Consider the following 27386-nt stretch of genomic DNA (forward strand, 5'->3'; position numbering starts at 1 on the left):
TTTTAGAATATTTTTGTTTGTTTTTCCTTTTCACGAATCTGATGTTCTAATTCTGGGATCACCATAATACATACTGCATTGCACCCAGGTCCCAGTGATTTTGAGTTTACCCTTTTTTTGTAACCTTTAATGAGCAGGCGCACATCTGCGAGGTAATTTTCTGTGATATTTCACAATTTCTCTTCCAAAATGGTAGAGTGAGACTCTGTCGTACACAGAGGAGTACATCAATCAATTGCTTCAGGATCCAGCAAACCAATTCCTTGCCTCATTCACACCTGACAATGATTTTACTCTCAACTATAAAGTTGCCAAACTTGAACGTCTTGAGAAGACAATCATACGCACCCGCCTTCATGGACACTTGCTCGCCAAATATCTACAGGCCAATATAATTCCGGTTGGATTACAGATCAAAAACGAACCGGCCATCTTACACGACATACCCAAATTCAAAGAAGGCTTTAGCTTTGTGGCCAATAACGCATCCCGACATTGGATGGTACTGGGCGTCGAGACAGCAGTGGAGTAAGTCCAAACACTACTACATGAGATTGCTACACTCAAGCAGGAAATTGCTGGAGTCACTACCTTAACTAACGCAAAAGAGGCCCTTGAAAATTTGGTGAAGACTTTAAAAGACTTTGAGACAACCACACCGAACAAGAAACTTGATAAACTATCAAAGGACATCCGTTTCTATGAGAAAAAGAATACGTACCCTTAACTGAGCGAGGACTACTACAAGCAAGAAAACCAGGGGCGTTTCACAGGAAGGGGCAGAGGAGATTACAGAGGGAGAAGAAACTACACCACATTCTTGGATTCATCAGTGAGCAAAGATAGCGATAATGAACAACCAGTTGCAAGCTACGGATATTGGTATAATTGGTATCCACCTCAGATCTATCCTCTTTTTTTAGGCGAGGGCCAATGGAGACCCCCGAGAGGACGGGGTGGGAACTGGCCCAGGGGACCACAGAGAGGTCAGCAACTCAACAACACAGGATGGGAGAGGGGACACAGAACAGTATCCAAACAAGTCAGCTTCCAACCCGAGAACCACAGCGAAATCTCTACCCGTCGGAAGGTGTACAGATGGTAGACAACAATCCAGTGGTGAATATTTCCTCGTACACACTGAAGGAGGATGAACAAATAATCTTATCTAAGGGTTTTTCCTTCATACCACACTGCCCACCCAAATATTTTCAACATAAAAACGGAATTACACAGATTTTTTCAAAAAATTCGCCTGAGATACTTTTTCAAGAATTCAGCTACAACACCAAGAATATCACAAACCGGGCTAAGGGTCCCTTCAACATTCTTCCCTCCAACAAATGCCATGACTAACAGAATTCTGGCATATGAAAGCATGGTACAGAAAGATTTATCTAAACTATTGACTACATACAAGCACACCACTCAGAACACCACCAAGTCTGAAAAGGCAGCCCTTGTAAGTTTGAAAAACAATAAGGATATTGTGAAAAAATTAGCGGACAAGGGTGGGGCGATTGTAGTGCAGGACACAACAGCATACAAAATAGAGATCATGAAGCAGCTACAGGATGGTGTCAGTTACTCAAAACTGAGAATGGATCCCACCAAAGACCTGGCTGATGGAATTCTGGATCTAACCTCAGAAGCCCTGGTGAAGGGATTTTTGAGCAAACATGAATTTGACTATCTGAATCAAAAACACCATAGGTGTCCAACAATATACACCTTGCCGAAGATTCATAAGGACATCTCCAACCCACCAGGCCACCTGATAGTGTCGGGCTGTGGTTTACTACTTGAACCCATTTGCAAGTACATTGACTTCTTTCTCAAGCCTATCGCCGAAAAGACTCAAGCATACCTAGGGGATACTATGCAGACGATAACACTGATTGCCAAACAGCCTTTCAATCCATATGACTAACTACTAGCTACGTATGATGTTGTATCGTTATAAATGAGTATACCTCAGGATCCAAGCATTGGAGGTGATGAAAAACGTCTTGGACCAACGACCAGCCCCTGTGGCAGTGCCGACAGAGTTCATAATCAGTCTCCTGACGATAGCGATGAAGAGGAACTTATTTTTCTTTCAAGGCCACCACTACGTACAGACTAACGGTGCAGTAATGGGGGCAGCATTCGCCCCAGATCTGGTGATCATCTACATGGATAACTTTGAGAAATCTTTCACCTTCAACAATAACCCTTTCCAACAAAGGAAAAGGTACATAGATGATATTCTCCTGATATGGACAGGAGACAGGACTGAATTGGACCACTTCCATGACTGGCTGAACCAATATGACAATGATGTCAAATTCACATTACAATCAGATGCAAGAGAGATAGCATTCCTTGACATCAAAATATGTTGTGAGAAAAAGGAACTCTACACTACACTGTACCGCAAGCCGTCAGAACGTAACTCACTCCTGAGGTACACTAGCCACCATTCACGGGCACTGTGAGACAATCTCCCAGTAGGCCAATTCTTGCGGATCAGGAGAAATTGTACCAAAAATGAAGACTACTTGAAAGAATCCGACGACCTGAGCACAAGACTACTATCAAGGGGCTATCCAAGAAGAATGGTTAAACGGGCGGAGAAAAGGGCCTGTTTCAGCCCACGAGAAGATCTGCTGACACCTAAAGAAAAGAATGATTTATTGCTGCAGAGGCTAATCTGTGTGACAACCTTCTCAACAAGGAGCAATGCTATAAAGAAGGTTATTAACAAGCACTGGAACCTGGTTTCCGAGGACATTGAACAGCCAACGCCTCCTATGCATGCCTTCAAGAGGGCAAAGAGCATTAAAGATCATGTGGTCCATTCAATTCTGGCTACTGAACCCGAACCTACACGTCAATCCATGTGGAACCTACCACCGTTCAAGGAACACCATAAATGTGGCCAGTGCAAAGCCTGTCAAACTACAATTGAGACAAAAACCCTTCATCTACAAACAGCAGAAGATTGTCCTACAATCCTTCACTAACTGTAACTCTGTGAATTTTATCTACATTGTCTGCCCCTGTGGCCTACTCTATGTGGGTCAGACGCAGCAGAAAATCAAAGCCAGGTCCTTAAAACACCAAAGCAGGATACGATGCTTGGTCCAGGGGGCCCCACTCGTGGACCACTTCTCTGAAAAAGGACATAATCCCGAACTGCTTCAGTGGCTGGTTTTAGAGAAAGCCGCACTAGGTCTGAGAGGAGGGGCGATTGGGTCAATCCTCAAGACTCGTGAAGCCAAATGGATGATCTGTCTGGACACCATAAACAATGGACTCAACGAACTGGAAATAAGTAACGCCCAACTAGCCTGCCTAAACAGGGAATGATCCCGTCAGAATGTGATCAGTTTATTCCAAACACACAGATCTCCATCAATGTGCGGTTTTATGCCCATGCTTATAAATACACCACGAAAATACCAGAAATGAGGACTTTTCCTTGCCTAAACAGGGCTTCTCTGGGCTTCTTTTACATATGAACCAATGGTCTTCATTGTTATCCAATGGGAGCAAGAACCGGAAGATGTATAAATATATAAATATATATAGGGGATGTTATTACTATTAAACATATAGGGGATGTTATTTCTATAATAGTATCTACCACAAACTTTTTATGTCACCACTAGGTACTGCCAACACACTATGGACTAATGTGTATGCAATGGATCAATACATCTATATATCTGTAGGCAGGTGTCTATCACTAATCAGCAACACAACTGTTTGCTATACGCCTAGCTGTATGATATATGTATTCTTGATTTATTTGCATTTCGTGTGATACAATTACTTGCTATCGCTTAGCTGTAAGATATAGGCAATTTTGTTTACCTACATTCCATGTGATACACTCATGTTAGCCCGACGTTTTTTATGTTCCAAATGGGACTGTGGCTATTGTTACACTTTTGGATGCATACGAGCGGCTTGCATATGAGGTACATTTCCACGGGATAGCTCTCATACCAATCTTTATATCCTTAAGACACCAGGTAGGTGCTGTTATGCCATTGAGAACAACTGTATGAACCCCTTTTCACGTAAGCACCACCAGACCCTATATGCAGGTACTCCCGCACTCCAGTCCGATTAGGTGAGTCTGTCTTCAGGCTTTTCTACAACGTGCATATAGCTGCTGCACGTTCTCGAGTGTCACGCGGTGGTTTGAGCGTTGCAAAGCCCTGCGTGTATATAGTTGGATGAATTGCCCCAGCCGCTCCATCTCTTCCTGAGAACAACGCAGAACGATGTGGCGAGTGTTGCCCCCCCTGCTTAAGTGGTCCGTCCCCGTATTTACCTCATGGTTAGTTTTGTTACCAAGCACACAACCTGTGTGATAGCCCACACGGCTGACTTTTTTAATATTGGTGTATGGCGTTCGTTAATTGTAATTGCAGTTTTTCGTTCCACAATGCACCGTGGTCCCTGTAATTGCACTAACCTCTGTAGGCGCTCTTGTTTTGACAATTGAGGTACGGCGCTAAAATGCGACCGTTACGGTTCTATAGATAGATTTCCCGCCCTTCACTCAGCCACTGTATTAACATGCCGGATTCATTCTCTCTTAGAATATTGAATATTGAACACCAAGCACCCGCATGTATATTTAATTATTCAGTCTTAACTAACGCGCATGGTTTTCAGGCGTTTTTGAACCTTTTCACGATCACAAGTAAGCGCAGCCCATTTTATTTATTTTTTATTTTCTACACGGCATATTCATCCAATATGCTTTTGTCTGAGAACCGCTTAGACTGTGACCAAAGTACGCTCAATAATCCTACCACCACTTTTGCTGCAACTATGCCAATGACACTGTTTATTAAGCAAGCATGCACACCAGACTCCCTCGACTGATCCAGGACCTCAGAAACTTTCATACGGATTAATTCCAGTCTATCTTTGGATATATGCTCCATTTGGACCAATCCTGGTACAATTCCAAGAGTAAGTGAATGCCTCCCATAGTTAATAGTCAGTTGCTGGTTACCTCACTATCCAGACAAGTTCAGCTGGCTGACAACCAGTTCATATTTTTAATAGGTGTTCTCGTGCCATCCTTAACCTGGGAACCACTGTGTCCATTGTTCCTACACCAGGGAATTGTGAGAGGCCCCCCTTCCAATCACGGTAACTATATTGATCAGTATCACGTCGGTCACTGACCTGACATTGTTTTTAATCTTGGAATATGGTCCTCTTTGTCCTCGTTAGGTGTCCCCCGCACTTCACACGTCCGTCCTGAGGAAGACTCCGCCTGTAAGGGTCTGAAGAACCTACACACACAGGGGTCGAAACTTTGACACTCTATCTCTGCCAGTCTCTTTCAATAGTACTTTTTTTCTGTGGACTTGTAAGTTACATGGCTACTTCTGCATAGACGTTAACAAATGTAAAAATCGTTTTGATTATAGGGCATGTAAACAGCATATGCCTGAACGTTTGATTGTGATATTTCTATCACTACGTATACCTTACCTATCTCACTACCCCACTCAAATCACTTTTTTCTTCCCCTTCATTCCCCCCCTTTCGGGCACAGTAATGATATTGTTCTTTGTAAAAAATGTATGTCATATAACACGTACTTGACAATATGCTAACCAGTTTCAGTGTAATTAAATAACACTGGGACAATGGATTTGGTCTTGCATTAACTTTGTGTTTTTGAATATTTTTGTATGTTTTTCCTTTTCACGACTCTGATGTTCTAATTCTGGGACAACCATAATACATACTGCATGGCACCCAGGTCCCAGTGATTTTGGGTTTACCCTTTTTTTGTAACCTACAGATTTAAAAAGACGTACCGTGTAACAACCGAAGTAAAGGGGCCAATGGCCATGGGAGGTTGCAAACAAAGAAAAGGCCATACTAAGGAGGGACTAACAAGCCAATTACTGAATCAGAAGGCAGCATTTACGAAGGACAAATACAAAAGCCAATGAAAAATATGGGGGGGGAGTGGGTGGGGCTTCTCTTCCATACTCCACTACACCAAGTCACACAGAGAAGTGCATACACGCTGACTCAGACTCTACCTAAAAAGCGGTATAAGTAGTAGACCTAGAAACCCAGACTTTAAGATTACTTCTGGACTAAGAGGACCCTGCCACGAAGAAGAGCTGAATAACTGCCAGGTGGAGTATTCACCCTTTGCTGTGTGTTGCTTTGCTGGGTTGGCCTGCAGTTGCTGCTTCTGTCTGTGGGCAGTGATAAGGACTGGACTTTTGCCTTGCTGTATTATCCTGCTTAAGAAGATTCTCCAAGGGCTTGAAGTAGAGCTTGCCTTCTGTTATTAAGTCTCAAGGACACAGCGATTTCACCTGAAGCATCCTTGAACTCCACTGCTGAGAGTTCAGACCTGCCTTGTAGTGCCAAATCCAGTTCTGAGCGCTTGGAGGTTGTCCTTGCTGCAAAGAACTACAAAGACCTAAAGAAACCTACAAAATCAACGCTTCCTCCTTCTTGCAGCTGTATTTTCTGATATAGCATCACTGTGCGGGAGAAAATACTGATGCCCAGCCGAAGACATCAACACAGCGCCAGTTAGTCACCTGAAGGTGCGCTGCACGTCCAGTTCAGTGCGATAGTTTCCAAAGTCAGAATCCACCGCACTGACACTGACGCAAACCCTGCTGTGCGGCTGAAAGAAACTGTGTATCGCTTGACCACCACATTGACCTCCAACGTGTCCTGGATTTCCACACATCGCACCTGTGCGTCAAGCTTTTCCGTTGTAGCACCCGCAGACCAGAACCGTTGTGAAAGCGACACATCACTTCCCCCTACAGTCCGGATTCAACGCATCACTTCTCCCATGTGCGGCAGAACTGTTGCATCGCCTCCTCAACATCTCAGGCACTGACACACCACTGTGTTTTCTGAGACTTCACTCCTCTGTGGCTGTTTTGCCTTGTGGATTTTGACACATTTAAGGTATTTTGTGTAAGATGTGTAGATTTCTATGGATAGAATTGCATGAAACCTTAAAAAATATATATTTTTAGTTGTTTATGTTGTATTTTGTCATTTTGGTCTTGTTTGGTTTAGATAATGGTACTTTATTTTTCTGAACTGTTGTGGTGTCCATTTGTAGTGCTTACACTGTGTTACTGTGTGTGTTATGTACAAACGCTTTAAACATTGCTTTTTTGATAAGCCTGTCTACTCATGCCAAGCTACTATTGGAGTGAGCAGGGGTTATCTAGGTGCATAACCACCTTATCATGACTAGAAGGAAGGGTCCCTGCTTGGATAGAGTTCATACCACTGCCAACTTGAGATCCCCATTTCTAACAAATCTCAATAACAGCGTGTCATTCACAAGACAAATGCAACCAATTACTTGCCCTTTTATACCCTTGCACTCATATGCTGCCTCACATCTCAAGGATAATGAAAACAGACTAGAATAAACAAGGATCTAGGATTCCTCATTTTGTTTTCTATTTTCTACTCCTTGCCTTTGCCCGAGCCCCTCAGCTGTAATTAGAAGCTAAGTTAGGGTTTAGGACCATATGATGGACTAACTGTACAATGTCTACATACTCAAAATAAGTGTGTTAAGTCACAAATGCTACGCCCTGATGATATGGCATCTGTTAGACCTGGCGCTACCAGTCCACATAGGGTAGTCTGGCACAGAGTGGCAAGAACTATCTCCAAGGCAAATGTGTTAAGATTGCATGACACTTCTTACAGTAACTCCGCACCCATCCACTTAAAATGACGCCACACCTTGTTGTAAAAAATATAGAATGCTTTATATTCTCTTAAGGTTTGGTTCAAGTTGCATTTACTTCAACATCTCTTCATTTTGCATGTAAATTACTTATCTCCATAAATATACATTATGACACAATTATTGTAGCATTAGATATTCCCTCTTAACTTTAGTTTACATATAGCCCAATGACTTCATTTAGCATTCCTTTCAAATTGGTCTGGCTTCTGTGACATCGGCTAGAGAAGAAAATTACTCTCAAACTATTAGCATTTCATCATAGCCCTCCTTCAGTAAATGTGAAATATTGACATGCTTCATGGAAGAAAAGGACCCAGCTAGTTTTAATTGTATAACTCAAATGCTGTTTCACATTTAGATCTCCTCTCTCTCTTATCTGCTCAACAACACCAGTGAGGAATTACAGCTTTATCATCCCCCCAGTCATGCTACCTTTTACATTGGTGGAATAATCATGTCTTCGATTGATACGCTCTCTCTGTGATCAGTACAGTCTCCAATCTTTCCTCTAATCACTGGCTCAATGTGCAGGAAATAAAGTTCCCCCTGAGAGGTTTCTGAATCGTTTGCCTCCCCACCCCAGCCCTGCTTACTTCTCCGAAGATGTCCCAGCTGGTAATGGGATGGGGGGGGGGGAGGTAAGAACCATGTCTGTCACTTGAGTGAAATTATGAAAAGATACGGGGAAGGCAGGCTTAACACTCCCGGTAAAATGCCCTAACACTCGAGCGTTCAATTCTTCCCAGGGGCGGTCCTGTATGGGCAGAGGACTGACAGGCTAAGCTGTTTTCTTTGGGGAAAATTACCAATTGGATCAGACCAGCATATAGAGGGCAATTCCACTTCGCAGGCGAGGCTCTCCGATACTCGAGGGCCTTGCTCCTGCGCTGTTCCCTCACCTCACGCCTTCTGCAGCCCGACTCCTCCCTTCTGACCTTGCCTGCCCCCGCCTTCCTTCTTCCGGAACCCCGCTCCTCACTTTCTCCCGTCATAAGACTTCAGAGGACTGGCTCTGCGATGGCCCCTGCTGAGACTGGGCTCTTCACGCTTCGCCTCCAGGCATTCACCACCGCGCCGCACCTCCTCAACCACTGAGCCTCCCAAATATCGCCACTTCAGTCCACACAGCTGCGGGCAATCTCTCTGAAGCAGTGGAGCTACGGTAGGTCGTCAGTCATGGAAAAAAGGGGGGGCCCCAGTTAAGGTTAACGCTTGCAGCAGAATGTTTATCCCCACAGCCTACCGACTCCTATGGGTCCTGGAGGCCAATGGTGACAGGATTGCGGGACTGCGCTAGCATGGCCAAGTTATGAACGGGCACCCTCCCAGAGGCAGGGAATCACCACTGTAGCGCGCTGGATGAAATCAGATGGGAGGGGTGACGATGTCGACCTTCTGCCTCACTCATCCCTGCCCGACTGGTCCGTTCACTGTAGTTTCCGTTACTGTCCTTCCTCAAGGGGTCTGCTTAATAGTTCCCAAACTCCTCCTCAGTAGAGACTGGCAGGGTCAGGTCAATGGCTTGAGGGGCCGTGTCACCAGGGGAGTAGCAGCCTCAGAAGGTAGTCAGCTCCACACCGTGCACCAGCCTCCTAACTCCACAGCCTGGACTCCAACTGCCTCACTCCACAGTTGACTCCAGCTTCTACAAAATGGATGCTCAACATTCCAATATTTATAGCTTAGGTCCAGAGGGTCTAGAGTGGACCAGAAAGTTCTGGAACCTCTCAGGATATTCAATGGCCCCCAAGCCCTGAGGTGGAAATTGGCAGTTGGCAGGCCACCATTTTGTGTCTCCCTACTCTCCATTTTGAAAGGGCACCTGTGCCTCAGGATTATGTGGAGCTGGTGAGGCACCCAAAGCCCTAAAGACCACACCAAAAATTATAGTGGACACCAGAAATAAAAAATGAGAAGGCAACAAGGGGAGAAAAATTAGGAAGGACCACCCAAAGGGCTGACAGGTCTAACACACCGTCCCCCCCAGCTGAAAGTGGGGAGAGCTACCTAACCCCTCGGGAGTTCTCATCACTAAGGCGGAAATATCTAGAGAGACCGTCTGCATTGGCGTGGTCCACTCCAGACCGATGTTCCACCCGGAAGTCCATTCCCTGTAAGGAGATGGACCATCTCAACAACTTGGGATTCTCTCCCTTCATTTGCATCAGCCAACGAAGGGGCCGGTGGTCAGTCTGTACAAGGAAGTGCGAGCCAAACAGGTATGGCCACAGCTTCTTCAGAGCCCACACCACCGCAAGGCTTCCCGCTCAATCGCACTCCACCTCTGTTCCCGGGGAAGCAGCCTCCTGGACAAGAAGACAACAGGTTGGTCCAGACCCTCTTCATTGAGTTGCGATAACACTGCCCCAATGCCATGCTCTGATGCGTCCGTTTGGACAATGAATTCCTTAGAGAAATCAGGGGCTCTTAAGACACGAGCCTCACACATTGCTTGTTTTAGGGTGTCAAAAGCGCGTTGACATGCCTTAGTCCAGACTACCCGTCGAGGTTGCATCTTGGATGTGAGTTCAGTTAGAGGTGCCACAATTGTGCCATACCCCTTCACAAAGCGACGGTAATATCCTGTGAGGCCCAGGAAAGCTCGGACCTCGGTTTGGGTCTTGGGGGGCTCCCAGGCCATGATAGCCTCAATCTTAGTCTGGAGGGGCTGTACCGTTCCCCTGCCCACCAAGTGGCCGAGGTACACTACCGACCCCTGCCCGATCTGGCATTTGCTGGCCTTGATTGTCAAGCCAGCCTGTTTCAGGGCTTGGAGAACAGCCTGTAAGTGACACAAGTGGTCCTCCCAGCTGCTACTGAAGACGGCAATGTCGTCTAGATAAGCAGCAGAGAAGGCCTCCATCCCGGAGAGCACCTTGTTCACCAGCCGCTGAAAAGTGGCAGGAGCGTTCTTGAGCCCAAAGGGCATCACGCAGAACTGGTAGTGGCCCTCAGGCGTGGAGAAGGCTGACCTTTCCCTTGCTCCACCTGTAAGGGTGATCTACCAGTACCCTGATGTGAGGTCAAAAGTACTCAGATATTGGGCAGCTCCCAGCCGGTCAATGAGCTCATCTGCCCTTGGGATTGGATGAGCATCAGTTTTTGTCACTGAATTCAGTCCCCGGTAATCCACACAGAACCTGAGTTCCGGAGTGGTGTCCAGTGGGGCAGCTTTTGGTACCAGAACCACCGGACTGGACCAGGGGCTACTTGAGGGTTCAATCACTCCTAGCTCCAGCATCTTAGTGACTTTACTTTGAATGCTGGCCTTCACCTTATCTGACAGCAGGTAGGTCTTAGAATTCACAGGTGGGCTGTCTCCTGTGTCCACGTCATGGGTACACAGGTGGTTCCTTCCCGGATTAAGGGAGAACAGAGAGGAATATTGCCCCAGTACCTGGCGGCAGTCCCTCCGCTGTTCAGGAGTTAGGGATGGGGAGAGAATCACTCCCTACACAGACCCATCCTTCTCTTGAGACGAAAATAGATCAGGGAGAGGCTCATTTTCATCTTCCTCTGCTCCATCAGTCACAATCATCAAGATGACCTCGGGCCTCTCATGGTGGGGTTTAAGGCGGTTGGCATGGAGCACCCGATGGGGCTGTCTGGGGGTCTTAAGGTCCACTAATTAGGTGGCCTTGCCCTTCTTCTCAATCACCTCAAAGGGGCCTGTCCAGCGATCCTGGAGGGCACTAAGCTCTCCAGGCTCCATCACCCACACTTTCTGGCCAGGCTCCAACTCCACAGGGTGAGCATTGTGGTCATACCACTCTTTCATCACTGCCTGGCTGGCTTCCAAGTTGTCAGAAGCTTGCTTCCACAACTTAGCCATTTGGCTCCGGAAGGCCAGCATGTAGCTCACCACATCCTGGGGAAGCTTCCTGGGAGTCTTTTCCCATCCGTCTTTCACCAGGCTGAGAGGTCCACGAACAGGGTTCTCATACAGAAATTCGAAGGGGCTGAAGCCCACTCCTTTCTGTGGCACTTCCCTGTATGAGAACAACAGGCAGGGTAGGAGGACGTCCCATTTCCTCCGCAGGCTCTCAGGCAGACTTCTGATCATGCCTTTCAAGGTTTTATTGAACCTTTCCACTAGACCATTAGTCTGGGGGTGGAGAACCGGTAGGTAACCCCACACTCCTACCACATAGCCCGCATGTAGGCTGACATGAAGTTGGTCCCCCTGTCGGACACAACTTCCTTGGGGAAACCCACTCGAGTAAAAATCCCCTTCAGGGCCCTAGCCACTGCAGGTGCAGTAACGGTCCTCAAAGGAATTGCCTCTGGGTACCGAGTGGCTTGATCCACCAGAACCAGGATAAACCTGTGACCTGCTGAAGTGGGTGGATCCAATGGCCCATCAATGTCGATGCCCACCCTTTCAAAGGGGGTGCTAACGCAAGGTAGTGGTTCCAGTGGAGCTTTCAGCTTCACCCCTGTTTTCCCACTGGCCTGGCAAGACACACACGTCCTACAGTAAGTGTCAGACGCCACCCTCATTTGAGGCCAGTAGAAATGGGGGACAAGCCGGGCAAAGGTCTTGTCCTGGCCCAAGTGTCCTGCCAAGGGTATTTCGTGAGCCAATTCTGAGAGAAAGGCTCTGTAACGTTGAGGGACGACCAAGGCCCGTGACAAACCGTGCACTGGTGCCTTGGGTTCACTGTAGAGAAGACCATCCTCCCAGTAAATGTGGTAGTTCCCTGCAATGTTACCTGCTGCCTGGGCTTCGGCCTGTCGCCTTAGACCCTCAAGGGTAGGGCACTCCTTCTGGCCCTGACAAAACTCTTCTCTGGTAGGCCCCCCTCCACGTACCATTCAGCAGGGATAGGTAGGTTCTCCAGGGAGACAACATCCCCCTCCGTGGACTCCGGGTCCACCACCACAGGTGGCCTATCCATCTCACGGGGCGCGGATGCCGAGGCAGGTGTCTCCTGTCCCCAGATCTTTCCCTTTTTGGCAGCTGGCTGTGCCTTTGTTCCAGGCTCCAGCCCTGGCGAACTCCTCCTCCGGGTAGTCACGGACCTTGTGCTGGCACAGGTCCAGTCAGGTGTACCCAGCATCTCTGAGTGAGTCCGGTATTCCACCTCCTTCCAAGCATTGTGCTCCATATCATTCCCCAACAGACAATCGACTGGCACGCCAGGGCTTACGGCAACTCGAAGAGGACCTGCGACCCCTTCCCACTCAAAGGGAACTTCGGCCACAGGGTAGTGACCTATTCTGCCGTCAGCTATCGCGGCGGGGTGGAGTATGTGTGGAATCACCTGCTCTGGGGACACCAGATGACTCTTTACCATAGTCATACTGGCTCCTGTATCCCTCAGAGCTTCCCCTCTTTGGCCATTGATGGTGACCCACTGCCCATACTTGGTAGTATTTGAGGGCACATGGATCTTAGTAACCATCTCCCGATCTACCAGGGACACTAAGGTGACTCCCGCCCACTCCCCTCCGTTATCTAAGGGCAACTCCTCCCCGAGCACTACACTAGCTACTCCCGGGGCTTTTCCTCCAGTGGGGGGGGTGGTCTCTTTGGGCACTTGACATCTCCTTTATAGTGCCCAACCCCACCACATTCATAACAGCGGACAACCCTTGGCTGCTGACTATGGTCAGGATGAGGGTTTTTTGGCAGGTTGGCCCTAGGAATGAATCCTGATCCCTTTCCTTGGAAACTTTTGGGGGCCTTTTGAGAACTCCCTCTTCTTATCTCCCCCCTCTTTCTTCTGGGGAGTGCCCTGGCCAGTCCTTTGGGAATCCCCTCCAGTCCCCTTTGAGGACACCCGGGTACTAGCCCAGATGTCCTCCTCCTCTGCAAGCTTCATCGGACTAATCAGCTTGCTGTCCACCAGGTGTTGACGCAGCTCTGGAAAACATTTCTCAAGTAGGTGCTCCTTTAAGATTAGGTCATACAACCCCTCGTAGTCCCCCACCTCGCTGCCTTGCACCCAACCCTCTAGGGCCTTCTTGGCATAGTCTAAGAAATCCACCCAGTTCTGTGTAGCCAGTTTGTGGCTGTTCCTGAATTTCTGTCTGTATTTCTCAGGAGTCAGCCCAAACTTCCTGATCAGCGCCACTTTCATGGTGGGGTAGTTAGTCTGTTCCTCCTGCTCTAAGGCTAGAAGTGCATCCCTCCCTACTGGAGGCATATATTTGTACAGGCCACCCCCCCAGTGACTTTCTGATATCCCATGGGCTCTTAGCGAGACCTCATAGGCAGCCAACCATTTCGCAATATCGTCCCCTACACTGTAAATGGCGACTACGTCTTTTGGCAAATAGGGTCTGGGTTCCCTGATGATTTCTTTAGGTAGGCTGCCACCAACAGGAGTACTAGGAGTCCCTATTTGCAGGGCCTTGAGGTCTAACTCCTTTAAACTCAATTCATGAGCCAGCCTCTTTTCCTCCCTCTCCTTCTCCAACTTAGCTAGCTCCCACTTCAACTGCCTTTTCTCTCTCCAGTCAGCTAATTCGGCTTCAGTTAAGCTCCTTACAGAGACACTACTGACCTCCCTCGAAAGTGTCCTAGGACCTGTTAGTAGGTTCTCCCTTTCGGTTTGGTACAGTACATCCACTCCAATGACAGTGTCCCGATCCCCCTCTTCCTCCTCCTCCTTCCCATCTGGATGGGCTGCCACCCATGCTCTCAAGCTGGTTTGGAGTTCCCCCTTTTTCTCACCACGCTTGAAGAACACCCCCTTTCTCTGGCAAAATTCCCTGAGTTGGGCCGCAGTGTAGGTCTCCAACTCCTCCAATTCAAATTCCATTTTGCCAACGGGGTCTCAGATAGTCACTTTGAAGAATTCAAGAAAGGGCGTTACTTAAGGGCTACCTACACCCACCACCAGAGAAGAATTTGAAAAAAACAAAACTTCTAATTAGGGAGTCCGCCAGGAGACAACTCCAGGTGTAGGTACGTGGTGCACGCTAAGCTACTGCTAAGTGGATGCAAGCACAAGCTCTTATCCCACCACTGAACACCAATATGTTAGACCTGGCACTACCAGTCCACATAGGGTAGCATGGCACAGAGTGGAAGACCTATCTCCAAGGCAAATGTGTTAAGCTTGCATCACACTTCTTACAGTAACTCCGCGCCCATCCACTAAAAATTACGCCACACCTTGTTGTAAAAAATATAGAATGCTTTATATTCTCTTAAGGTTCGGTTCAAGTTGCATTTACTTCAACATCTCTTCATTTTGCATGTAAATTACTTATCTCCATAAATATACATTATGACACAATTTTTGTAGCATTCCCTCTTAACTTTAGTTTACATATAGCCCAATGACTTCATTTAGCATTCCTTTCAAATTGGTATGGCTTCTGTGACATCGGCTAGAGAAGAAAATTACTCTCAAACTATTAGCATTTCATCATAGCCCTCCTTCAGTAAATGTGAAATATTGACATGCTTCATGGAAGAAAAGGACCCAGCTAGTTTTAATTGTATAACTCAAATGCTGTTTCACATTTAGATCTCCTCTCTCTCTTATCTGCTCAACAACACCAGTGAGGAATTACAGCTTTATCATCCCCCCAGTCATGCTACCTTTTACATTGGTGGAATAATCATGTCTTCGATTGATACGCTCTCTCTGTGATCAGTACAGTCTCCAATCTTTCCTCTAATCACTGGCTCAATGTGCAGGAAATAAAGTCCCCCCCTGAGAGGTTTCTGAATCGTTTGCCTCCCCACCCCCGGCCCTGCTTACTTCTCCGGAGATGTCCCAGCTGGTAATGGGGGGGTTAAGAACCACGTCTGTCACTTGAGGGAAATTATGAAAAGATAAGGGGAAGGCAGGCTTAACACTCCCGGTAAAACGCCCTAACACTCGAGCCTTCAATTCTTCCCAGGGGCGGTCCTGTATGGGCAGAGGACTGAAAGACTAAGCAGTTTTCTTTGGGGAAAATTACCAATTGGATCAGACCGGCATATAGAGGGCAACTCCACTTCGCAGGCGAGGCTCTCCGATACTCGAGCGCCTCCGCTCCTGCGCTGTTCCCTCACCTCACGCCTTCTGCAGCCCGACTCCTCCCTCCTGACCTTGCCTGCCCCCGCCTTCCTTCTTCCGGAACCCCGCTCCTCACTTTCTCCCGTCACAAGACTTCCGAGGACCGGCTCTGTGATGGCCCCTGCTGAGACTGGGCTCTTCACGCTTCGCCTCCGGGCATTCACCACCGCGCGGTACCTCCTCAACCACTGAGCCTCCCAAATATCGCCACTTCAGTCCACACAGCTGCGGGCAATCTCTCTGAAGCAGCGGAGCTACGGTAGGTCGTCAGTCATGGAAAAAGGGGGGGGGCAGTTAAGGTTAATGCTTGCAGCAGAATGTTTATCCCCACAGCCTACCGACTCCTATGGGTCCTGGAGGCCAATGATGACAGGATTGCGGGACTGCGCTAGCGTGGCCAAGTTATGAATCACCACTGTAGCGCGCTGGATGAAATCAGATGGGAGGGGTGACGATGTCGGCCTTCTGCCTCACTCACCCCTGCCCGACTGGTCAGTTCACTGTAGTTTCCGCTACTGTCCTCCCTCAAGGGGTCTGCTTAATAGTTCCCAAACTCCTCCTCAGTAGAGACTGGCAGGGTCAGGTCAATGGCTTGAGGGGCCATGTCACCAGGGGAGTAGCAGCCTCAGAAGTTAGTCAGCTCCACACCGTGCACCAGCCCAGCCTCCTTGCTCCACAGCCTGGACTCCAACTGCCTCACTCCACAGTTGACTCCAGCTTCTACAAAATGGATGCTAAACATTCCAATATTAATAGCTTAGGTCCAGAGGGTCTAGAGTGGACCAGAAAGTTCTGGAACCTCTCATGATATTCAATGGCCCCCAAGCTCTGAGGTGGAAATTGGCAGTTGGCAGGCCACCATTTTGTGTCTTCCTACTCTCCATTTTGAAAGGGCACATGTGCCTCAGGATTATGTGGAGCTGGTGAGGCACCCAAAGCCCTAAAGACAACACCAAAAATTATAGTGGACGCCAGAAATAAAAAATGAGAAGGCAAAAAGGGGAGAAAAATTAGGAAGGACCACCCAAAGGGCTGACAGGTCAAGCAGCATCCATATCAGAATATAACAGAAAATAGAACAAGATAGTGACATTATTGGTATGTTTAATATATGTGATCAAGTACCACTTCCAGTGGATACTACCTATGAAATCTCTTTATGTAAATTCTTCATCATGTGCCAGCCCCACATCCTTGGTAATGAGAAATGCCAAATAGGTAAAATACTGTAGACTGGTTGACACCTAGACAACAATGGATCCAGCAAACACTTTGAACTACACTATTGATAATATTGTAATGCTATTCCTTTTCCATTTGAAGCAACTTTTGTATTTCTTCAAAAAGGTATGAGTAATGGGTAAAGGCTTTCACTCCTCACTGTGTGGTATTGTTCTTATATCATAACAACTGAGGGCTTCCCATCAAAAGGACTGACTGGCTGAATCCCAGAGCCAAGCTGAGCCATTTACCTTACATAACCAGAAACTCACAACTACTACTATGCATTATGTATAGTTTAATAGGTGCTGCTATGTATATGAATATGGTACAATCATATTAGAGTTATATGCTTTATAATAATTGTGTAATATGTTTTATGCTCTCATGTTCGCCTCTCTATACTCTATCTTATAAGGGAATTTGATTGTTCAATAACACTTCCTTTGAATGTCATAGCTGATCATTGTTGTCAGTCACGTATACCTTGTAAATCCTGGCAAAAACTTTGCAGCCATCTATAACTAGTCTCCACTATACAAAACCATAATAAATAAATAAATAGATTTGCATTCATAAAGTGTTTACATTTTGTAAGGTTTATTTTTTTGAATGCAAAACAACCATCCAGAGTTAAAACAGGCCTATTCACACCACTCTTCCCACTGTGGGAAGGGTATGCCCAGACATGGGTCCCTTGTTCACTAAGCCACTGGAGTCAAGCTATCCTGGTTGAAGATGGCTGATAGCCAGAAACCGGTCCTAGGATGCTTGATACCGGTCAAGGAAAGACATGGCTTGGCAGTTCAGACTGGACTGTTCCCGTGAGTCACAGGATCAAGACTGATTTTCATATGGCCATGTCTGAACTGGGGTGGCTTGGTGAGCAAAATAACGATGCATTAAACCCAGATCTGTGACTGGGGGTGAATGCTTTGCCATTGTGCAACATTCTGTCCATCATATTGTGTGTTTTGCTGTTCACCCTATGTGGGAAGGGTATGCCCAGACGTGGGTCCCTTGCTCACTAAGCCACTGGAGTCAAGCTATCCTGGCTGAAGACGGCTGATAGCCAGAAACCGGTCCTAGGATGCTTGATTCCGGTCCAGGAAAGACATGGCTTGGCAGTTCGGGCTGGACTGTTCCCATGAGGCACAGGGTCAAGACTGATTTGCATATGGCCATGTCTGAACTGGGGTGGCTTGGTGAGCAAAATAACGATGGATTAAACCCAGATCTGTGACTGGGGGTGAATGTTTTGCCATTGTGCAACATTCCGTCCATCATCTTGTGTGTTTTACAGTTAGTATCATGTTTCCATAGGAAAAGCATTTTTTTTACTTTTCTATAACTTTGGCATCATTTGAACAATCTTCATGACATTTTTTATTAAAAAAAAGTGTCACGGTGGGCACTGGTTGTCGTGGAAAGTTTCGGGTTGATCCGTGCAGTGGGGGCCACAAATCTGGGGTGCAAAATAAGGTTGGTTTGTTAATTCCCATAGAAACCTTTAGCCACACCTACAGCCCAAACCACTGAACGGGCTTACACCAAATTTGGCAGGGAGGTAGTTGTTGGTTTAAGGTCGTGCCCTTTGCTTATTTGGTGTAAATACCTTCAGTAGGTGTAGGTGTTAAGAAATGTAAGTTTGAAATTATAGTGATATTTCTTGCTGCAGATATTTTGCGACGGTTTTGTGAGTAATCGCGAATGCACGCGCCAATGGGAATGCTTTTATTGGCTGGGCAGAACCTGAACAGAAAGTTGCAGCCACCATTTTATTGCTCAGGAATGGTTTAGGGGGCTGCAAATTTGTGTGAAAGCCCACATAGGGGTCAGGGTGGACATACTATGACCCCATGGTTAAGAAATGGGGATGTTAGTGACACAAATATGTGTCCAAAATAGATTTTTATAATCGCATGTGATATTCGTGACACCGCTGTGACTGCCACCATTGCACCCCATGTACCATCCCGACTGTCGACGTTGTCACGAATATTGGTGGAAATATAAAAAAATATATCAGTGAGTCATTGATACCCATTGTTATCGAGATATTGAGATTCTGATAAATGTTTTTATAGAGTTATTTTTATAGTGAAATATCTACTGTGATTGTTAGAATTACTTATATAGTTTTAATTTATGAATGTGATGGTGACTATTGGATTCTTGCTTTTGTTGTCTGTTTTCGTGACGTGTCCGCAGGGATCGCGATTACCAATGTCATCATGATATACCTCTCCAAGAAAACATTAAATAGGCTTTAGAGATGTTTTTTTTAGAAACTCTCTAGAAAAACATGACTTTAGAGATATTATAAGAAACCCCTATTGTGTAAAATACTGTAATAATTGTGTATATATGTATTTTAGACTTCATGAAAAAGGCACGATCGTCATGGTTAACAACGTCATCGCAACAGCCTGAATAACCACGAAAATAGAAAATAGGCATGAAAGATGGTTTTTAAAGAACTTAGTAGAAAAATATGAGTTAAAAAATGCTTTGAAAGAAGAATGTATACAGTAATATGTGTAGCACAATGTTTAGAATTGATTTTTTTACATATTATTTTTGGATGTGTTGGTGGCCATTGAATACCTGCCTTTGTTTTCCGTTCTCACAACGTGTCAATGAGGATCATGACGCCATTGCGAAACCCCTCAATACCTAAAAAAAAACATACTTTAGAAAAAAACTCATTTGGGTACTGGGATGGCTCCGACAAGAGCCACTGCATTGGTTGTGTGTATGTGGCTGCTACACCCTGTTGCCTTCATCAGTAAAATGCACCACATAATTTCTATAAATTTCATGCATGTCAAAACACAGATTGTTGTTATAGATACAGCCCATGGGATGGTCTCTGAGGAACGCGGAAAAAGTTTTATTAACATGTTTCCTGGCTTAGTCAATCTGTGGACAGAATTGATTTAATCACTTCCGTTTCTTTCTTTGGCATATATTAGAGTACACCAAGACAGTGTGAGAGAAAAGCTAAATCAGTTCTGCAAATGTTTCTTTCATAAGGATTTCCAGTACTACCCCAGTTAATGTGCCTAGGTCATTGCCACCACGGTGCACAATCATAAGGAAGGGTATAGGGACGTTATGAATTAGCATTTAATAAACCTTAGAAATTCACTAAAAAGACAAAGGTCATAGGGCAGTTATATTTAGGAAATATAATTTTTTTTAAACTTAGAAATTCACTGACAAAAACAAAGTTACAGGGACGTTATAGTTAGGCTCAGACTTCACATGCACAAAACCAGAGAAATTCAGCAGTTATAGTTAGCTGAGCTAACTATAACTCAGGTCCCCACAATGCACTGCTTATGACCTCACATATTACATTACTCATGACATGATCAGTGACATAACTGATGACATCACTCAAAACAGCATCTACAGAATCTCTCACACACCCAGTAGCATTCTAAAAACCATTGACACACCCATACCAGTGCTTAAACACCCACTCACTGATTCAATTGTCTACACACACAACCACTCAATAACTGTTGTGCAGTTCCTAGGAATCCCCAGCACCTGCTTGTTTAGAATGGCCTAAGTGAGGGCTTGGTGTCCCAACCACTTCCGGACACCACCACAGGATATTCCAGCCTTTAAACCAGCTAGCTCTACAGCGCCACTGCCACCCCTCTGTATCTTACAGTGGTGTAGGTAATCTCTGGCAGCCACTGAACAGGACAACCCTGATTCCTCAGGGATCATGGAAAACAGTACAGTACGTTCCACTCAGACACTTGTGCTTGCTTTCTCTCATAAAATACACAGGATGGTGATTAGAATATCCAGAAACAATCTTTTGTAAAACATATGTGCTGCGACAATCAGGAGACAGAAGCATACAAAAGAGATTCCTAGTACCAATGTAGTAAATAGTAGATACATTTCGACCATAGTGCTAATAAAATTAATAGAAGCAGTTCAGATCAAAACAGTAGCACTTACATTATCCTAAGATGCGCACCTTAAGATGAAAAAAGTGGTAAACCTTATACAGAATAACTATTCCAGGCACGGTGACATGTTTTTGGACGTGGTACCTCTGCAGTAGCAGTTACAAGGGCTTTGGTTCATTACATTTCCCACACCATTCCAGGGAGAGGCCCTGGTTTTGTGGCGCATCCAGTTGGGCCGAACGGGTTGAAGCTTAGTCCCGTTATGGTTAATGCGGTTATGGGCAAGCGTCCCCAAGATAAGGATGAAATGCATTTTTGGCTTGCCGAGAAATTTGACCAACTGGAGACAGTATTTCCTAACACGACTCCTGTGGAGAAACACAGGATTCTTACAATTAGTTTGCAGAAAGACTTAGTGCCCGACGTGGCTGACTGTACCACATGGGGTAGGATTTTTGCGGCAGTCTATACGAGATGCTTTGGCACCCCGTCGATGTCTTTCCTACCCTCCATCATTAAGCGTGTTCAGGATGAGCACGAACTGGAGGCGGCTGTTGAATTGACAATGAAACTCGTTGGAGGGTTTGATGTAGTTTCCGATCTTGTCCTTGCTAACGTTCAGGGAGATGCGGTAAGCTTTCAGGTGTCTAATGCTTTGCACGATATCCCTGATGCAGAGAGACCCTGTCAGTTACCGAGAATTGTCACGGCGGCTCATAAGACCGTTGGCCGTAAAAGTTTAGGTGTTAAGCCTTTTGCCAAGACAGCGCAAAAGCAAACACAGGCGGCAAAGTCTGACTACGATGATCGCCCCTCAAGTCAGAAACAGACTTGGACTAAAAATAAGAAACGGGAAAAAGCAACAGAAGCAGGTGACATACAACGTACAATAAAGTGGTATTTTGGGAAAATCTTGCTACCACATATGACATTTTGTTGGCAGAGGTCGACTGGCCCCCACCTTTTGTTTTGGCAGCTCGCAAGGGGAGGAGGTAATCCTCCCTTGTTTCGCGCACACAGTGACGAAGGAGCAGGCTCTGCGTTTTGCAGAAGACTGGGCTAAGGCGCTTGCGCCGGCTTTGTACTGTACTCACTGTTGTTGGGACACATTTTCCCCCAGACATGAGATTCCCTTACGGTCTATGCCACAGCCTCAACCCCAATACCCATGCAGCATGAAGTGAAAGCTCCCGTGGCTGAAATCCTTGAACAATTGGAATATCAAGGTGTAATTAAAACGTATGTGTCTCCGATGAATAATCCTCTTTTTACTGTGACCAAGCCGGATGGCTCGTACCATTTGGTATTGGATTACCGCCACTTAAACTCCCATTGTCGTACGTGTGCGGTGCAGAATACTCACAGTTCTGCACTTGTGGATAGTCTTGTGTGTAAAAGGTTTAAAGCCAAACTTGACATATCCAATGTTTTTTTTCCCATAATCTGTCCTCTCTTAGTAGTCATTGGACAGGTTTTACCTGTGGTGGCAAAAAACGCCAATTTCGTCGTTTGGCTTTGGGCTATAAAATAGTCCAGCATCTTTGCCGCCCGCATTGCCTCACTTTTAGAGGGACTCGACGCAGATGCATGTTCGTATGTGGATGATATCTATCTCACGGACGACGAATTATGTTCACATCTGTGTCGCGTTGACTGCATAGTTTGCAATTTTGCGGATATTAGCTATAAATTCACAGTGTTGTTCCTGGGCTATGAGCTCAACAATGAAGGTAGAGGTTTGGCTCCTCACTTCCTGGAGAAATGCGCACAGCTGCCTGCTCTCTCAACACTGAAAAAACTACAATCTTTACTGGGCTTTTTAGAATTTCAGGCGTACTTACATTCCCGATTATACCCTGTGTATCAAGCCTCTTAACGCTTTGGTACAACCTACTATCTCCAAATCTTGCTGGCTACCAACACATTCAGCCATCTTGCAATATTTGCAGGTTGATCTTTTAGAATCTAGGTTCTTTCTGACTCGTGATAACCATACCAACCTTGTAATAAGAATCGTACTTTGGGCGGTGGGTTTTACGTACCTGACTTTTAATGAGGGTGACTCAGTCCCTATCGCTTACAAGTCACACTTCGGCTGAGTTGCGGTTTTCCACTGTGGAAAAAGTTTTGACAGCAGTGCAGCTGGCGATTGTTAAGGAACGTGCACTGTCGCAGGGAAAGCGTATTTTGGTTGTTACTCCGTATCCGATCATTTTTCATTCCTCTCTGCAGACTCAAGTGTTTTGCAGTATGAATTTGTTCATCCTGCTCCTCTGAGCATGCGGCCATTGGAGGATTTCCATTGTATCATTTACACTGACGGTTCTGCGCATCCTGCTACGGATTCTAGACACGCCTATGTTTCTGCCTACGCGATTGTGGTTGGTACGATGGTGGATGGTGAACTCAAATCTGATGTTGTGCATACACAGACATTAGGGGACTGTACCGCCCAAATGGCAGAGCTTCGTGCCCTGATGCTTGCATTTGAGTACGCAGATCCTAGTGTGACTACTCTTGTCGTAAGTGACTCTTACTACTGTGTTCAATCATACAATAACAATTTATACTTTTGGACTCAAAATGACTTTCGTGACTCCAAAGGTCGCACAATAAAACCTATAATGATCTGGATTTGAGTGACTGAGCTAAAAGAACGGATTCCACTCGTGTTTGTGATTCATACTGGTGTTCACGCTGTTGGCAATTGTCTTGCCGATGAGGCTGCGAAAACAGCAGTTGCAACATATTCAGTAGCAGCAGTTATACGTTCCAAAAGTAAGATTGATGATGACAACTTGGCAGCAGTTGCTGCAACAGAGAAGGGAGGTAATTCCCCAAAAGGTTTCCCTTCTAAATACTCTTATCATTTAAGATAAAGTTCCTTATGTGAAAATTAACAATGTTGGTGACAGGTTGATTCCCAACGCGGACCGCAGGCAGACTTTGATTACAGCGGCACATGAGGACATGGCCTCAGCGCATGCTGGCGTGTCAGCTACTGTATCACTCTTACAGCAGTGTTACTGGTGGTGGGGATTGTGGAAACAGATGCGCAATTATGTCTTTCACTGTGACATTTGCCAGCAGATTGAACCTTCTACTACTGCACGCCCACCCCAGACGCAGTTGTATATACCCAATAAACCACTCGCGTGTGTTTATTTGGATCACTGTGGTCCTTTTTCCTCTGATACTGCGTATAAGTACATCTTAGTTGCAGTTGATTCGTGCACACACTTTGTGTGGTTGTGGCCAGAAAGGACTGCTGATCCCCAAACTGTCCTAAGGGATTTGCATGTCTTTGTGGGAATTTTTGCATGTGGCATCTTCCATTTGGACCAGGGTCCAGCATTTGCCTCTAAGGCATACAAGGAGGCAATGCGTTCATTGGGGGTCCAAGTCAAATTTTTGTCTCCATATCGGCCTGAGGGCAATAGCATTGGGGAGCGGATGAACCGTGACTTGAAGCAATCCTTGATGGCTAGAGTTATAGGTACAGGTCGGAACTGACTAGCCCACCTCAATAGCGTTCAGCGTGCACTTAATAATCTCCCTAGAAGGTCTCTGGGTGGGTGGACCCCAAAGAAAATGCTCTTTGGCATCAAAATGTTTGTTCCGGACCTTGAGGGTCTAGATATGGCGGCGTCAGCCACATCCTTTGACGTAGATGAACATTCTAATGTTTTACAGAACCTGCAAAAGACCAGAGGCAGTCTTGCAAAGGAACATTTGCCCTCCACTGATGCTGAGTTGCAGATCCCGGTAGTTGGCTGGCTACCCCGAATTGGAAAACTAGTCCGAGAAAAGGTCGCAAACAGTTTGGTCCCTCATATTGTTCTCCAGTTCCTGTGGTTGGCGTGCAGGGTATAGGAACAGTCATTTTACCTCCACTTCCTGGCAGAAAGGAAAACAGGTACATCTCCATTCACAATGTCAAACTACACAGAATGGCCAATTCTTTTTAGTATGACACCTTCGGTCTCCTGTCCAGCAATGATGCGAAACTCTATTTTAGTTCTGACACCTGCTGCCCGTCCTGATGTTGCCATCGATATGCCTACAATTATGAATCCTTCATTGAATCCTCCAGCAGCTGATCTTGTTGATGACACTGGGTACGCTTACCCCACAGATTTGTCTATGCCTGATTTAGAGACCTGTGTGGCTAATCAATCATGTTTTTCATTTGACACTGACTCTACAACATCAAAGTCTCCTTCGAAAATTTCTATTTTTGTCGTCTGGTTTAAAAAACATGTATTAATTCCTCCATGGACTTACATTTGGCTGGTGCTTGTTTCAATTTTTTATTGATGTCCATTGGATTTGTGGTGCATTTTTTTCACTTTGTGGATGGACACCACGTTCAAGAAAGAACTACAATTAGACTAATTGAGGGAACTTTGGCTCCCCACTCCTCTTCACACAGGATGAAGAGGGACCAGACATTTGTGAATATCACTGCTTGACCTGTCCTAGATGGGATAGTATGGTATGCTGTAAAGTTTCAAATTTATGGGCCCACAGAGGTTATTAATGTCCCTAATGTACTTCGTGTCTCCATGAGGGATGTGGTTAAACAGAATATTTGATCTGATGATTGGGACGTCCAAGCCGTAGGGGCTTGGTTTTCTGATTTGAAATATTATGCTGCCTTTGATGCTGAAGACTTGTATTTAAATTCTGCTAATTATGGTGATATATTCTATTATTAACCCTATGGAAATCACTTCCTGCACAAAGCAAACACTTTTAGGAATGTGGTTAATTACACACAGTGGGAACATTGCCCCGCTCCTGTTGAAGGCAGCTCCAAAACTCTTTTGAAAAAGTTTTCATATTTTACTGATTTTGATCAGTCAAACCCTAATGAATTGTATTTTAAGCTGACTGAGAAGTCCTCTTTCAATGTTAGACTTATCCACATAAAATTATTATATTCAAAGTCATTGATCGATCAATTGGCTATTAGATGCTATGAACTGTGGAAAGATACAATTGATCTTAAATCTGTTTGGGGCACTAAGCATGGGCAGGTGCACCGTGCATGTCTCATCCCGAACCATAAGTTGTTTCTGAACTCGACTATTTCACAAACCACTTGATTTGGCTACGTCTAAATAATTGAATGCCCCCTTTTTTCCAGATTTGGGAGAATACCCCAATTAGAATAGTCACACCAGTAAGTCCCTTAGTGACTTAAAAACACTGTTACTAAATTCCTCCCTTAACATTTATAATAATAATAATAATAATAATACTGGATTTTATACAGCGCGAACAGCTACCTCTCGAGGAGGTGTCCCGGCGCTAGTAGAACACAAGTAACCTGAGGCAAGAGAATAGGAGAGTTAACGTGGCTGGGTGAAAAGCCACGTCTTTAGCAGTTTCTTAAAGCAGGGTTCGGAGGGGGCCTGATGTATTGCTTGTGGCAGGGAGTTCCACAGAGCAGCGACGTTAGCTGAGAAGGTCCGACCTCCTAGTCGTGCCTTTTTTGCCCGCGGAACGATCAGTTGGACACGGTCATTGGACCGTAGTACACGGCTTTGGGCGTATCTTGGAAGGCGGTTTTTCAGGTATTGTGGGCAGAAGCCATACAGAGATCTGAACGTAAGCGTCAGAGCTTTGAATTTTATTCTGTTGGCGACTGAAAGCCAATGCAGGGTTCGGAGATGCGGAGAGACTGACTGCTTGAAAGGAATTCGCAGTAACAGTCTCGCAGCCGCATTTTGAACTACCTGGAGCTTGTGCGTCAGGTATTTTGGAAGGCCAAGGTATAAACCATTGGCATAGTCCAGCCGTGAGGTGACAGTCGCGTGAACAACCGTTTTTCTACAGCTCTCCGGTAAGAGTCTAAGAATTTTCCGGAGGTTTCTCAGCTTGCTCATGCAGCATCCGGCCACTTGTTGAATATGGGATGTAAAGGACATGTTAACATCCCATCTCACTCCAAGATTTTTTGCCGAGTGACTGGGTGAAGGGGGCGGGCCCAACTCCGTCGGCCACCAGAGTTCAGGGGCGGGGGGTGGACCCTTGCCGAAGAAAATGACTTCGGTTTTATTAGCATTTAATTTTAATTTATTGGTGTTCATCCAGTGCGCAATGTCCCGGAGACAGCCTTTAAAATCAGAGAAGGAATCCTGCGACGTCTCAGAGTACGGAAATACCAACTGGGTATCGTCGGCATATGAAATTGCCTTGATACCCCAGTTGGCAATTAGCGTGAAGAGAGGGGCCAGGTAGATGTTGAACAAAAGGGGGCTGAGGGCCGATCCCTGCGGAACTCCACAACTGAGGGGTTTAGGTGTGGAAGAAATCGTCCCCAGTGCCACCTTCTGCGTTCTAAGTGAGAGGTAGGAGTTTATCCACCCCAGTGCTCTGTCCTGAATACCTATCTCTGTCAGCCGGCTAAGTAGCCTGGCGTGGTCCACCGTA

Source organism: Lissotriton helveticus, chromosome 2_1 (assembly GCF_964261635.1).
Source record: "Lissotriton helveticus chromosome 2_1, aLisHel1.1, whole genome shotgun sequence".
Taxonomy (NCBI): Eukaryota; Metazoa; Chordata; class Amphibia; order Caudata; family Salamandridae; genus Lissotriton; species Lissotriton helveticus.